At 42.7% G+C, this 15,439-nt stretch overlaps 1 protein-coding gene across 2 annotated transcripts in view; it reads left to right on the plus strand.

The window, feature by feature from the left end:
- The window catches only part of THSD4 (thrombospondin type 1 domain containing 4), a 2,294,989-nt gene that overhangs the window by 1,626,062 nt on the left and 653,488 nt on the right, over nucleotides 1-15,439 (plus strand). The gene's annotated exons all lie outside the window — the stretch shown is intronic.

The following is a 15,439-nucleotide window of genomic DNA, read 5'->3' on the forward strand; positions in this document are numbered from 1 at the left end:
AACTATTGAACTATACTCCTTTCTTGCAAACTTTATGGACAGGAAAGTTTGAGATTACGTTTTTCTTGTTGCATAATGTGTTTGTAGAATTGTAAAGGCATACGTTGAGTGGGGAGAGCGAATAGTGTTGCCATTCACAAAAAAAGAGTTTGCACCTTTGTGCTTTTATCTATATGCAACACATTTAGTTAGCCATTGTTAAATTCAGGTCTCTTCCTTGTAGGTGAATATACATTGCCACATTCCTTTCACACGTTACCTTTTCTGATCTTTGTTGCAGAATGCAGGGATCTTGAGTTGGGTTTTTTAAATGCTATCATTTCAAATAGGAATTTAAGATTTGACATTGAATCTGCTCGTTGTCCCAACTAAATAAAGTGGTAACTTGTTCAGAGCTGGGGGATGATTGCAGACCTGATGGCTGCTGCAGTCGAAAATAAGATGCCTTAAAGGTAGAGTGGGGGCAAGAAAAGATAACGTCACATTTCAGATGTACTCTCAGGAGAGTGATGCTATGCACTTTACCTGACAGCCTTGTTTGTTCAGTAAGCAGAGCGCAGAGAGTGATTACAAGTGTGACTGTCCGTGAGTGAGAAGTGAGTTGACCCACCTACACTGCATGAATGAGTGTAAGTGTATCTGTGTGTCTGAGCGCACATCTGTCCTGTCTCAGGAGTAGTGTATATGAAGGCATCTCTGTGCCTGTTTATGTATCGCAGTGGGAAGAGGCGTGTTAAATGTACTCGTCCAGCTTGTGTGTTTGTGTGCACAGACAACGGTGTTCGTTATCCTGCCAGAACTAAAATCCAGTCAATGTGTGTTTATAATGTGAACCGTTTATATGGATTCTTTAAAATTCAACACTGCATTTTGTTGAGAGTCCTCTGAACTGCTAGCTTGCATCGCACAACATACAGTACACCCCAAAAACCCCACACATAATGCAAAACAGCAGCTTTCCAGGTTGTTTAATGTCCTGGCTTTATTCGAACTATTCTGGATGTGCTATTGAATGTTTGTAGAGGCTAGATTATGTTATTGCACTCCCCCTCCTCAGAACCTACGATAAACTTTAATGTTAGTCGCATTTATTTCTCAGTTAGAGATGTTTTATCTTTATGATGGTGCAGTACATAGCTAATTACCCCCGAGCACAGCCTTGTTAAATGTGCAGCTTGGTTTGCTCACAGCGTTGGACACAATGGTATTCAAGTCAGTTACCTAGTGCAAAGAGGGCATGTCTGGAAGGCATCCACTCATCCTTGAGTAATGTTAGAATGGCAATTATTGGGTTCAGTTGCTGGCAAGTTAAAATGGTTATTTAACTGTTTAAGCACACAATTTAAGAAAAAAACATGCTATTACAAAGTAGAGAACAAGATCTAATAATCAGCAAAGTGATTTTAAAACTCTCCTTTTGCCTTATATTCAGATAGAGGTTAATGCGGAAATTGCCCTCTTGTAATACATATTTTGGTCATTTTTTATGTCTGGCCTGGAGGCTTCTTTAACTGTTTCGTCAATGTTATGTAAATAAAAACATGTTGCGTGTACCTGTTCTAAGTACACCTGCCTACTAGAGAGCACCTGTACTGTTGTATTGAAATTATTTGTGATGGTATGTTTTTTAATGAAATACATTTTAATTGCCAAGATATGGCCGTGACGTTTAGGTGGAACGTGTTCTTTATTTTTTCCTTTATTTTTTATAGCATTTCCTTACAATAAAAATTATAAAAAGGTTATGATCACACCCATTTTCTAAGCCCAACAGTTTTCTCACGCAAAGCTTGTTTTGATTGCTGATGATTTAGTTTGTTAGATGTACATGTTATTAAAATATGGTGAACAAGCACTGACAAAGCCAATAGATGTGGCATTGGGCACCATACTCTTGCCAATACGTGTTTTATTTTATCATGGTTTATGCAACATTTTTTTTCTGGCCATCATTAATAATAAAAAAAAAACATTGGCAACAGGCATAAATCCTTTTTGGTTTCTTTTTTTGTTTAAATATTTTTATTCATGGTATTACATTTATTCCCCCCCACCCCAATCCACTATATGACGGACAGGTAAACATACGCACATTAACGTCATGAACATTACATTGTTTTTTTCTTTTTGTTTAATCCATCATTTCATAAACCAAACTTAAGAACAAAATCCTATATACATTACAGCCTTATAGGTACATTAGATTATGTTTGTGAATCCAGCCATTGTGTAAGAGGGGTCCAGATTTTCATACCCCTTTTGCGCCGCTGTTTACCTTTCTGTTGGTAACGGGCTATCTCAATATTATGTACCGCCAATAGCCTAGCTAGCCACTGTTGGAAAGAGGGCGCTAACGGGTCGAGCCAAGCGGAAGCTAGGCATAACCGCAGGACGGCCATCGCTACAAATATGAACTCTTGACCACTTTCAATGTTATCCGGTACATCTGCCCCAAGTACCATTGCCTCTTTTGACAAAGTCACCTCTCTATGAAGAACGGATGATAAGAACCTCTCTATGTCTTGCTTTAAAGGAATTAACCCAGGGCAAGAGGCAAAGATATGTATGGAATCGGCTTTAGGTAAGTTGCATCTCGGGCAACAGGTCCCTTTGCCGGTTCCCCATTTTGCAATCTTGTCAGGTGTATAATAAAGAAAAAAACAGGTTTTGTAGAATTGTCACTGAAGTTTAGTGGAGATCAGAATAGTTTGAGCTAGCTGATAGGTGTGTAGAAAGCCTTTGTTCAAAATTTCAAGTTTGCTTTGCCACTTCATTGATGTTTTATCTAGGTCGTCCGGGAATATGGCCAGCAGCAGCGCATAAACTCCACCTATAGTATGATTTTTAGAGTGTATGATCATCTCTACTAGGGTAGATTCTTCCCCCAATGTCCTGGCCCCCAGTTTGCGAGTTAAAAAATACCTGATTTGGAGGTATTTAACACCTTGGCTGCTGTGACTTTTCTCCTCCTGTGCTAAATTTCCTTGAATTCTATGGTTTCATGACAAGCTCAGCTCGTCATAAGCACAGCTCAACTGTGCCTCATGACGAGCTGAGCTCGTCATGAGTATCAAAAGGGTTAAAGAAATCCCGCCAATCTAAGCTATATTCTTCCTTCAAAGCTTCAAAAGATCTAATCCCTTGTGTTGTAAACATGTCCCCTAATTGTGTAATTCCTATTCTATGCCATTTGCGTACACAATTGTCCTCGAAAACCATTGGTGGAAGAATTGGATTGTTCCAAATCGGTGTGTAATGTGAGATTTGTCCTATTCCAAATGCTTCTCTTACGGCCTTACATACTTTAAAACAGCTATAGAGAGTCTTAAATTTGACCTTCTTGTGATAACTGTCATGAATATGCCTCCATAGATAACCATTACTAGAATTTCCAACAAACAGCTGGAAAATCAATACTGTGTGATCTTCTGTGTTATCCCCCTCTTGTAGTAGTTCCTTACTATAAAGTAATACACATGACCAGTAATATCTTCTCAGATTAGGAAGAGCTAACCCGCCTCTATCTTTAGGAAGGATGAGATATTTATATGCCCGCCGGGGTTGTGCATATGCCCATATAAATCTTAAGAATGTACGTTCCATTGAGGTAAGCCACTGGTTAGAGAATTCCAAGCAAATTGCCCAGAATAAGTATAATATTTTTGGAAAAAACACCATTTTGATTGCGTTTGCTCTCCCAATGATGGACAGATGAAGGTTATCTAGGCGTTGTAAGCCCTTATGCATTGAGGTCAGCATTGGCTTGACATTAATATCCACAACTTCCTCCAGGTTTGAGGAGATGGTAACCCGCAGGTAAGTTGCTCCCTTTACTACTCTAGGGTCGGCCATCACAATTTTTTGATTTAAAACAATTTGTGTCTTCCCCTGATTGAGTGCATAGCCAGAGACAAGTCCAAATTTCACCGCCTCGGCCTCGATGTTCAGCATTGCACCTACAGGATCTGGGGTGACTATAGCAATATCGTCAGCATTTGCTAACGTTTTTGTAGCGTGTCCCTGTGATATAATAGGTGCAATGTTGTCATTTTTTTCCAGGTAGCCGATAAAAGAGTCTATGTATATTGCAAAGAGCAATGGCGAGCAAGGGCAGCCCTGGCGAGTACCTCTGGATGTAAGAAATTCCTTAGTTAAGCTTCCATTAACGGACACTACAGCTTTAGGATTAACATACATTTTTTGTGTAGCCTGAAAAAACCCTGTTCAAAATCCCATCATTGCCATTGCTTTCCAGAGAAACTGCCAGGAGACCCTATCAAAGGCCTTCTCTGCCTCCAGAAGGATAAGGGCCATAGGGTCTCCTGCAGTTCCTGTTCCATCAAAAAGCGTGATAACCCTCTGGATATGATTTATTGTTGACCTCCCGGGAACAAAACCATGTTGGTTATTGGCAACTATTTTTTGTATAATTGGTGCTACCTTTTTGGTCTCAAAACACATACATTGCCTTAAACGTCCTTGGCACTTTTAATAGAACTACATTGTGTGTAGATATGCCAGTTGTGAAAGAGCGTAATGTAGTCACAAGTGGCTGAAAAAGGCTGAGCAATTGCCTCATTCTTTATATGTGCTGCTAGGAACAACATTTGAAGAATGCAAAAACAAAAAAATTGCCAAATAAGGCACCTACAAGGAGGACACTTAGATCTACTTCCTCCAACCTCCTTAAAATACCTGATTTTAAACATAAAACAAAGGAAGGGAAGTCGGCGACTGTGTAAGGGGCAAAGGCTTGAAATTTCATGACAAGCAAATTAAGATCAATAGAATCTGAAGAACAGTTCAGGACACTTTGAACTGCCTAACTGCTGCCGAGGGAGGTGCTGCCTGCGGGTCCCTTCAAACGCCGCCACTGACCTGACCTGTGAGTTGGAGGAGCCTGCCCTTGCCCGGTTCGGGATCCACCGTGTTGCTGCTGTTGAGATCACGACTTGCAGCACCCGCTCCGCGGGTGCTGCAGCGCAGCTCACGGTGAGGGGCGGCTGCCAGCTGACTTCCATTCGGACGCCCGGAGGAGGAGGAGGAGGTACTTCGAGTCGTCAGAGGGAGCGCGCCAGCAGGGACTCGTAAGACCAGGAGTCCCTGCTATGCACAGGTGTGCACGGTCGCGCCCCCTGACAGACACGCCCACCCGCCTGCAACGCCCCTTATTAACAAAGCGCAGGACGCTCAGCGGGACGCCGAGCGAAGCCCAAGCAAAGGGCGGGCAGTCTGTGGCAGTCAGGGGCTGTCAAGGCTGGGCTGGGCCACGTCCCTTTCCGCCAGCGTGCTACTAACGTGACTATTGAGACTATACTTGAGGTAGACAATCCTGCGATGTCTACCAGGTCAGGGAATTCTCTGAGGAGTGAGGGAGGTGGTGCTGGCCCTACTGCGCCTACCATGATCGGCACCATGGACCGTTTTATTACCAGAGTAGCGGCGGTAATTGAAAAAGAAATAGTGATGACAGAAAAACGCCTTTCTGATGTATATCTCCCCACTAGGCGCTCTTCCCTAGGGGTCGTGGCCCTGGCAATGTCTCCGTCTCCTAATAACGTTCCATGTCCCCCAACAGCGGGTAATCCTCAGAAGTCTCGGATCTCAAGAATAGGGGACAGTGTTGATAGGCTTGAGAAACTGGCAGTGTTACTGCCGGGGCCGGAGGTCTATGAGGCTGAGGAGGTTTTCCAGGAGTCCGGGGCCTCGCCCCCAAACGGAACGCAGCCTCCAACGACCAGCGTGGTACCTTCTCCAATTAACCAGGATATCGTAGAGGAAGTAGTTGAGCCCGCTAGACCTTTGGTCCTGCCCGCACATGATAAGGGGAAGAGGGGGGGTTGCTGTCGGAAGGGGAAGTACGTCACCCTTTCCAAACGCTAAAAGAAGCAAGATTGCAGAGGGTTGGGGCTAAGATCACATTCCCTTCCAACCCCCGTCATAGAGGAAGTACCAACAGAGGGGAACCTCCCAAGCCCAACATCAGAAGAGGGGTGCTGCTTCCCAAACGCTAATAGTAATACACCGAGCATGGCAGTCCCTGACTACTCCAACACTATTATTAATAAGCTCACTAGCCTTTTAGCCCCCCTGTTAAGTATAGTCGAGGGTTTGGGCACAAGATTGGATAAGCTAGAGCAAACAACACTTGATAATTTTTGCTCGCTCAAATATCTGATTAAATTGCAGACTAGAGTGAGCGAGAATAATATGGTGGGGGAGGTAGGGAAATCACTCCCTGTAGCCCAGGTCCAGACGTTGGCTCCATTTATTGCACTCTCAGTGGGGGGGGAAACAGCTGCATCCTTAACCGAAGTTCCTTCTGTGTCCACAGTAGGATGCCACCCAAAATCTAAACAAAAATCCCCTGACCTTTCTAAAACTCAACCCCAAAAACCATCCCAGCCCAAGGCAGTAGACAAAGTGGGTCCGTCTAAGGCCAACCAAGTCATGGAGGCGGCAGAAAAAGTAAAGGGCATTAGCCCTAGCCCTGCACCTATCCCCGACAAGAACAAGACAACTTTTGCGCCACCTGTAGTTGGTCTACAGAGGCCGCCACAAAGGAGGCAGTCGGCAAACTTTCCCCCTGATTGCCACCCTTATGTGGCTGTTTTGGTAAAAGTTCCCCCATTGAAGGAAAATCAAACAGAAACACACCAGATGTTAAAAAACAAGTGTATTCACTGGTTAATGTAAAAAAAACCCTTACCCCCCAGTGTGGACGGGCTGATATTAGCCGTCCGTAGAGTGAATTGGGTGGGCCAAGGTAAGAAGCATCTGGAGGGGGACTGCATTATTGTCAACTTTCAGGACCCTAGGGTGGCAGGATTAATTTGTGCCTCGGGCCAAGTGGGAGCTAGCGAGGGTATACAAGCAGTGGATTTGTCCTATTTTTATCCCAGGCCGGTGTCTAAATCACAAAAATTGGGTATGAGTGTTAATCCTCCTTGTCTAAGCATGGGTGTATGCTGGCCAGCGGAACCTCTGTCTTACCCCAGGTCGGCTGGTCTGTTCCCCATTGGAATCTTGGGAGGTGTTGACCTGAGGGAGCTGATGGGCTGTTAGGGGAGGAACTGAACAGTGTAACTATCGACCCGAAACAGACGCCAAATTCCTCTCCCATGGAGAAATTGCCGCTAATACCAAATGGAATAGTGGGAGCTAGTAGGTCCCAAACCTCCAGCCTTTATCTGGGATCTGATGGTCCTCTGGCGGGCTTGCCCCCCTGTTCTGTTCCTTTGAGCAGCTGTGCTACAGCTGTAGAGGACCCCGATCTCAGGGTCTCCAGCTGGAATGTGGCTGGAATTACTAGGAAGCTACAACTGCCAGACTGGAATGCTTTTGCAGAGGAATATGCCATATGCATCTTCCAGTAGACCTGGAGCATGGATCCTGTGCACAGAGCAGGTTACTCAACCAGCTCTGTCCCGGCTATATGCTCGTCTTCTAGGAAAGGACGCACTTCGGGTGGTCTTTTAATTTGGGTGTCAGCGTCATTAAACTGTAGGATAGTGGAGTGTCAAACGGGTTGCCCTGATATCCAAAATATCATCTTGAAAGACTCCCGGAATCGAGCCGTGCTGAATATTTTCAATATTTATGCACGTAGCACCAAAGGGGGTAGCCAGTCACCAACTATCAAAATACTGGAGGGTCTTTTAAAAGCAACTCCCTACAAGTCTTGCACTATGGTCGCAGGTGACATTAACTGCATATTTGAGCCCTTGGGCTCGGATGTTTCCCTGGACCAGGAAGAGCTGGATAGTGTCAGAGGGATTCCGGGCTTAGAGATACAACCAATCAGAAGGTGGTCGCAGGTGGCCCTCCATGTATACTCCCTTTCTATTGAGTTCGAGCTACGGGCGGTGAATGGCAGGACCGCCACAAAGGAGGCAGTCGGCAAACCTTCCCCCTGATTGCCACCCTTATGTGGCTGTTTTGGTAAAAGTTCCCCCATTGAAGGAAAATCAAACAGAAACACACCAGATGTTAAAAAACAAGTGTATTCACTGGTTATTGTAAAAAAAAACCTTACCCCCCCAGTGTGGACGGGCTGATATTAGCCGTCCGTAGAGTGAATTGGGTGGGCCAAGGTAAGAAGCATCTGGAGGGGGACTGCATTATTGTCAACTTTCAGGACCCTAGGGTGGCAGGATTAATTTGTGCCTCGGGCCAAGTGGGAGCTAGCGAGGGTATACAAGCAGTGGATTTGTCCTATTTTTATCCCAGGCCGGTGTCTAAATCACAAAAATTGGGTATGAGTGTTAATCCTCCTTGTCTAAGCATGGGTGTATGCTGGCCAGCGGAACCTCTGTCTTCAGACAAGGGGGGGGCTCACACATATAATAGACCAAACCACACATCGCGGATTGATTATATCATGCTCGATGTGGGTTTATGGAGTGAGTTAAAAGATATGGTCGTGGTCCCCACCATAGAGAGTGACCATAATCAACTCTCTCTCACATTGGGGTGCTGGTGGGAATCAGGAAGGGAGGGTGCATCCACCTCTGGTCTGGTAGGTCTCGGCGAATCGCAAGTTGCCCCCTGCGGGAGGCGCATAAAGTGGGAAAAACTTTCACTTTCCAAGGAGAGGGTTGAACAGGTAATGCTTGTCTTATCTAAAGCCCTACAAAGTTTAGATTCATCCCTGGGGGAAGTGGGAGCAGCCTGTGGGGAGTTTCGAATCTTGACAGAGGCTCTAACAAATTTATGTACTGTTCCATCAAGTAGCTGGGAGGGACAAACAAAGCAAACCCAAGTAAAGGGATGGTATACCCACACATGTAGAGTGTTAAAAACAAGGCTGGTAGAAGCAGTAAAATCGAATTCCCCATCCAGAGTGAAAGAGGCAAGGAGATTGTACTCTAGGTCAATCTCTCTTGCAAAGAGGGAATGGGAGGAAAAATTTTGGGAGGACCTTCTAGTAGCTGGTAGAAACAAAGTCTCAAGAGGGTTCTGGCTACTTGTGGGGAAGCGTAGCAAGCCCGATGACACCTTAAGGACTTGTAATATCCCCTCCCAGAGTTGGGCCAACCACTTTGGAGCACTTTATGCCCTTGGAGAAGGGGCTCCCCTTGAAATTGTTCTTCTAGCACTCTCCCCTGAGCCAGCTATCTTAGATCTATTTACCCCTCAGGAGGTTGAGAATGTCATTCAGTGGGTGGCACCCCGGAAGGCGGCAGGACCGGACTGCCTGTCTGGAGACTTGTTGAAGGCTTACCCAACGGAGTGGGGGAAAATAATATCGTCAGTACTTAACGATATTATGAAGGGTGGGCCGGTCCCTGACTCCTGGAAAGGGGCAGTGATAGTCCCCATCTTTAAAAAAGGTTGCAGGAATAGCCCTGGGAATTACAGGCCCATTAGTCTCATTGACTCTTCGCAGAAAGTGGCGGGAAAGGTGCTCCTGGGGCGTATTCTGCATTGGGTCAATGATAATAGAATACTTTCCGACTATCAAGCTGGGTTCCGTACAGGAATAGGAACTGTGGAGCAGGCGTTTAGGTTGGCCCTCATTAACTGGAAGGTGGTGGAACTGGGCAAGGGCAGTCTTTACTTAGCCTTTATTGACTTGAACACTGCCTTTGACCTAGTTCCACGGGGGCGGTTGTGGGAGGTTTTACACAACCTGGGGATGCCTCCCTATATGTTATCTCTGCTTATCAAGCTGCATGAGGGTAATTTCGGCCAGGTACGGTGGGGGAGCAACGGCGAGACCACGGAGAAGATCCCAGTGTTAAGGGGTGTGAGACAAGGGTGTGTGTTGGCCCCCACCCTGTTTTCGTTGTACGTTAACGGGGTGGTTGACCATCTCCAGAAGGAACCGGCTGACGCCCCTTGTTTGGGGGGTGTACGAGTGCCGACTCTGCTTTTTGCGGACGACACTCTTCTATTTTCGAAAACCCCCCAAGGATTGCAGAAACTACTCAACCGCTTCCAGGACTTTTGTAACGCTCGAGGTCTTGTCATTAATGTAGACAAAACAAAGTACTTAATTCTACATCCCCAGAGGAGGCTGGGAAGCCCCCCTGTTCTCAACTCTATACCCCTGGAGAGAGTTTCCCAATTCGACTATCTGGGCTTTGGTTTAACAGATAGCATGAGCTGGTCCACGCACATAGACAAAATGCTTCTAAGTCACAAGAGAGTGGGTGGCGCCCTGTTGAGAGAATTTCGGGAGTCCTCCAGACATAGAATAGCGCCAGTCCTCGAAATATACAAGGCTAAAGCTGTTTCATCGGCCCTATACGGGGCGGAGATATGGGGACATGAAAACCTGGACTCCTTGGAAAAAGCTGAGAATAGGTTTCTGAAGGACCTCCTTTGTCTCCCCTTAAGTACACCAACAGTTCCTGTACTATTAGATACAGGCTGCAAGAGCATTAAAAACCAAGCACGTTTACGCCCGCTCTTATTGTGGTCCCGGATCTGGAGGGTGGAGGAACTGAAATCCTATGCAAACGGTTTAACTGAGATAATGAATATGGGTGGCTGGGCCAAAATCAAATGGCTGAGGGACACCAAGAAACTGTTGTATGACCTTAGCCTTGGTGAACATTGGAGCGCAAAAACGTCATCCCCAAAGGATGTCTTGAAGAAACTTTACTGGGATTGGGCTGCGGGTCAGCTAACCATGAACTCTTCCCATTGTAATTCCACGAGATCTTTTTTGCTCCTAAAGGACATGACAAGATATGAGTCCTACTTTGACTTTATCACCTTCCCAGCCGACAGGGCACTGTATTTTAAATTTAGAGTGGGTATTCTCCCAATTGGAGCTTTAATATCGAAATGGAAATCTGGTGCTCCTCTGTCTCCGTTTTGTGCCCATTGTCCCACTAGACCTGAAACGGTGTCTCACATTATGTTTGAGTGCCCGGACTACCTAAGACCAAGGAAGTACTGGCTCAAGCCCCTTTTTTCCAACATGGGAACACGTAGTCACCTGGTTGCCCTTCGCATTTTAATGTCAGACACCTCCCCCGTTATTGTTTGTGGTGTCTCCAAATTTTTAAAACAATTCTGGTTGATTCGCTCCAAGAGGCTGTCAATTTCTGTTTAATTGTATTCTAAATTAATTTATTCGGGAGCGTACCCGTTTCTTAACTTTTTAATGATGTATGTATTGACTAGCTGCATGTCTTGAAATGTTTTTACTGTATGTAATTTGCTTTCAAGATATCTTGTATATCGAATAAAAGCTTACAACCAAAAAAAAAAGTTCAGGAAGGCCCTGAAGACATTGATATGGAATAGCTGATGAATCATGTCTCACACTCATCTAGATCCCAATCTGTATCTGTATCTGCGGTAGCATGTTATCTGGTAGCACCAGGAGGCTCCTTTGGGAGCGATAGTTTGCGCTTTATAAAAGTTTAATTTCATTTCATTCATTTCATTTTATCTGTATATTGTGCTTATAAGTTTGGCAAAATCAATAGGTCTTGCCTATTGCCAGACCTAAAAGTTTAACCTACGTGTGTTAATATGAGGAGAATGTTGTAATGAATTGAACAGTTCTATTCAATGCTTTGTTTATTTATTTATTGGTATTATTTGAGATATTTGGTAAGTCAAATGTAGGCCCCAGAGAGCAGAGGAGTAGTGTACATTACAGTGGAATAAAGCATTGTGCAAAGTGCAATATAATTGCAACAAGAATGCACAATTCAGAAAGGCTTAAAATTCACCAATACAGAATGATAGATGTGAAAATTTACCTGGGTTACATGCTTTGCCAAGGTTGCTTGAGTTACTCTTCAATTATTTGGCACTTTGTGGCCACAGATTTGTTGAAGCATAGGTTTGGTTAATGTACAAGTATTGTGGCATTGGCAGAGAGTTTTTTTTTTTTAAAGAGGTATTTACATTTATTTTAGTGCGGCCGTCCTCGGTATTTTACATTGCATGCTTTGCCCATAGGACCCACATAAATGTCTCAGGTCTCTATTTTCATCACTTTACATAGAATATGGCATACTAATAGAGACCAATGCAACAGTGAACAAAATATCACATTTCCAAGTAATATAGTGGGTGTACCTTACACTAAGAACAATTGCATTTCATTAAAGTGTCTACTCTTTGATTCGTTCTCACAATTTAGTTCAGAATCATGACCTGATTAATTTATAACAATCTTCGGATCAAGACTTAAGTAGGTTTGTTTCTTAAATAAGACAATCCTGTGGTTATTTATACACCAAACAAAAATGTTGCATTTGATATGAAATCAATGAATAAGAAAATTACTTAGTACTGGAGAGATGTGATCATATTTTTGTATTCTGGTATAGTCTAGTCATGGTATGGGGATCCGTTTTCAGTGATGGCTGTGGTATTCCTCAAAAATGACAATTTTAAAGTTGAGCTAAAAACTGACAAGGAATCAGGTGTCAGCTCACTGATGGGTGGTGGAGCATAAGTGTTTCATTTCTTTAAAGGGAGATTTGGCTATTTTGCTTACATGTGGACTGGGCAAAGAGATAAAGGTGAGTGAAAATACAGAGATTTTACAGAGGGACAACTGACAAGAGACCATCAATATATTCTTTCATTGGAGCTTTGTCTGGCAGAAGCAAAAGGAACTGATTATGATAATGTTTTTTTAGCTAAACATATGTATACCCCATATTGATAGCAAGGGACAATATGCCCCTCAAATACAAAACACAACTGAAGATGCTAATTGAAAAAAAGTGGGCTAGCATTGAACCCTGATAAAAACCATGACATCAGAGTTCTTCCTGATGTTACCTTTCTAATCATTACCAACTGATGACTTGATAGAATGCAATCCATTACATTAGTTATCATTGAAAGCACATGGGGTGCTCAAGGATTGAGATTGGTCAGTGATTATCAATTGAGTCAAATATTGTTGAGAGGTAAAGATGACAAAGGACACAGTAATGTCTTTCATTAAGAATATCATCCATGTCATCCCAAATTTTCACTGTAGCTTATTCAATCAGGCACCACATATAGAACTCAGACTGTTAGTCCACAAGAAGATTTTGCAAGTGGATATAGAAATATATGATGGGTTTCAATGTGTGAAGGGCTGCTGGATAATTATAGATCACCAAATGAGTTTCAGATGAAAATATACATCTTTAATGATTCATGTTAGACTTGTTAGCCTTAGGGTGGTATCCTCCAAACCTTTTGTCTTCCTCCTCTATTTTTTGATGATCTTGTTTTTAGTGGCCTCAGGACTCTGCACACTTTACCCCGGTAACCAGTGCTAAAGTGCATGTGCTCCCTCCTTAAAACATGGCAACAATGGCTTGTCTGTAATTGGCATATTTTATTTACTTGTAAGTCCCTAGTTAATTGGCACTACTTCTAAGTTTTATATGTCCTGGTAGTGAAAAACTCTTAAATTTGTTTTTTACTATTGCAAGCCTTCCTATCCCATAAGATAACATTTGAGTTACCTTATTTACTTTTTTTATAAGTGTAATTTCTAAATGGGAATACGTAACCAGTTCATGTTTGGTGTCTCTGGAATCCTAATTTAATATCCTAACTTTTAGGGAAGTCGGATTTTAAATTACAACTCTGAAAATCCTCCTTTTAGAAAGGTGGCATTTTCCTGCCTTAGCCATGTAGTGCCTGTAGCTTATCTCTGGTCATATGACTGGGTGGAGCTGACAGATGGGCTTTCTCTATTCCTCCTGGACAGCCACACACCACCTAGAAAATCTGGCTGTGTTCTGTTTGTTGTTGCAAGTGGATGATGAAGTACTCACTCCCTCTGAAGCTCTGTTGTAATGCGTTATTAGGCTAAAAGATTCTGGATGAGTTAGTGTCAATTCACTGCACTTGACAACATTAAAAATAAGCTATTGCTCATTAAGGAAACATCAGCAATTAAACGAGATGTTCTCCAGTTATCAGCAATGGTAAACCGTTGATAAATAGGATCATCATTGCATCAGGGCATACCTCATGCAAATTGCTACCCAGTCACCATCTTTAACTGCTCTAAACTAGTTCAAAAGAGTCAATAGGTGCTATTGGAAAAGTAGCAAGACTTAAACCACCCTTTTGCTGAGCCTATATTTTATGTATTATGTGAGGGCACAAACTGGTCTCGCTGCAAACTATGGGGATCACCAGTTAATCTTCCTATTTTATGGGGTCATGTTGATGTGCCACAAGTTCACTTTCATGGTACTCATGCGAAAAGGATCCCTTCCATTAAGGTGGCAGAGCACGCCCTCATGCCCTTCCCCCCTAGGACAAGCCAAGAAATTTCAGCATCTTGTTCAGGAAATCACCAAGCAAAAATGGCAAGGTAATCTATAGAAAACACTAATCAGGCTTCACCACCGCTTTATCACAAGATTTGTATTACATGGCAATAATACGACGTTCACTATATCAACGTACCCACTATAACCCAAGGTAAGTATACTAAGTGAAGATAATAGTTAATAGGATTAAGTAGATGTTGTAAAGGAAAAATAATATAAACATATTGACCATGAGGATGAATCAGTAAGTGATATACTTAAATTGTATGTGAATATTTTTGACCTAGGTTTAGCATCATGGAAATGGTCTTCTGCGTGTCTCTTTACTACTTGGTGTCATATTGGTGTGTGGTCCAGAGGACCTTTTACGTGCTAGCCATGACAATAAGATCCCTCTCTATCAGAGGGACATGACATACCTTCCTCCTTGGCATGGCAGAGTGCATTCTGGCTCAGGTAATCAACAGGCATAATTGTCAGGGTAAACTATAGAAAAGGTGGCTCAGCTGTTATTATCAAGCAGCCGGGCAGAGAAGAATTTCTTACCAGAGTCCCTCTCTATTCAGGCATTAGCTGCTGTCTAGAAAAAATGGCCTCTGCCTTGATGAGCAATGTATTTTATTCGATAAATCTTACAGAGTGGCTCAATTTGTTAAGCACTTATTACTGATGTTTAATTTAGCTGAGGTTCTGTGTCTGAATGAATCTATGATTTAATATTGGCACCACAAACATCGATCTACACAAATATCAAGTTATAAATATGGATGCCAAAATATTTTCTCCCTATTCTTATGTAAAGGGTAGTACAATAATATCGAAAAAATATATCGTTTTTTTTCTCACCATTATCATTTAAATATATGCAAAAATATCTTTTTTAATACATATATAGTTAAACATAGTAAATATTAACTATTTAACATGTAACAATATAATGTAAATGACATTTGTTTAAAATAATATTTCAACCTATATATAAATATATACTTATATAACCAAACACACACACATATGTATATGTATGTATGTTCATGTACATATGTATAATGTCAATCTATTAATAACATTCATTTCTTTTAGATCATGATTTTCTAATAATTTGTTAATGTATTAATATAACAAGCATATTTATAGATAGATAGAAAGACAGCTATCTATATATCTATATCTAT

This window comes from Lissotriton vulgaris, chromosome 2_1, assembly GCF_964263255.1.
Source record: "Lissotriton vulgaris chromosome 2_1, aLisVul1.2, whole genome shotgun sequence".
Classification (NCBI taxonomy): domain Eukaryota; kingdom Metazoa; phylum Chordata; class Amphibia; order Caudata; family Salamandridae; genus Lissotriton; species Lissotriton vulgaris.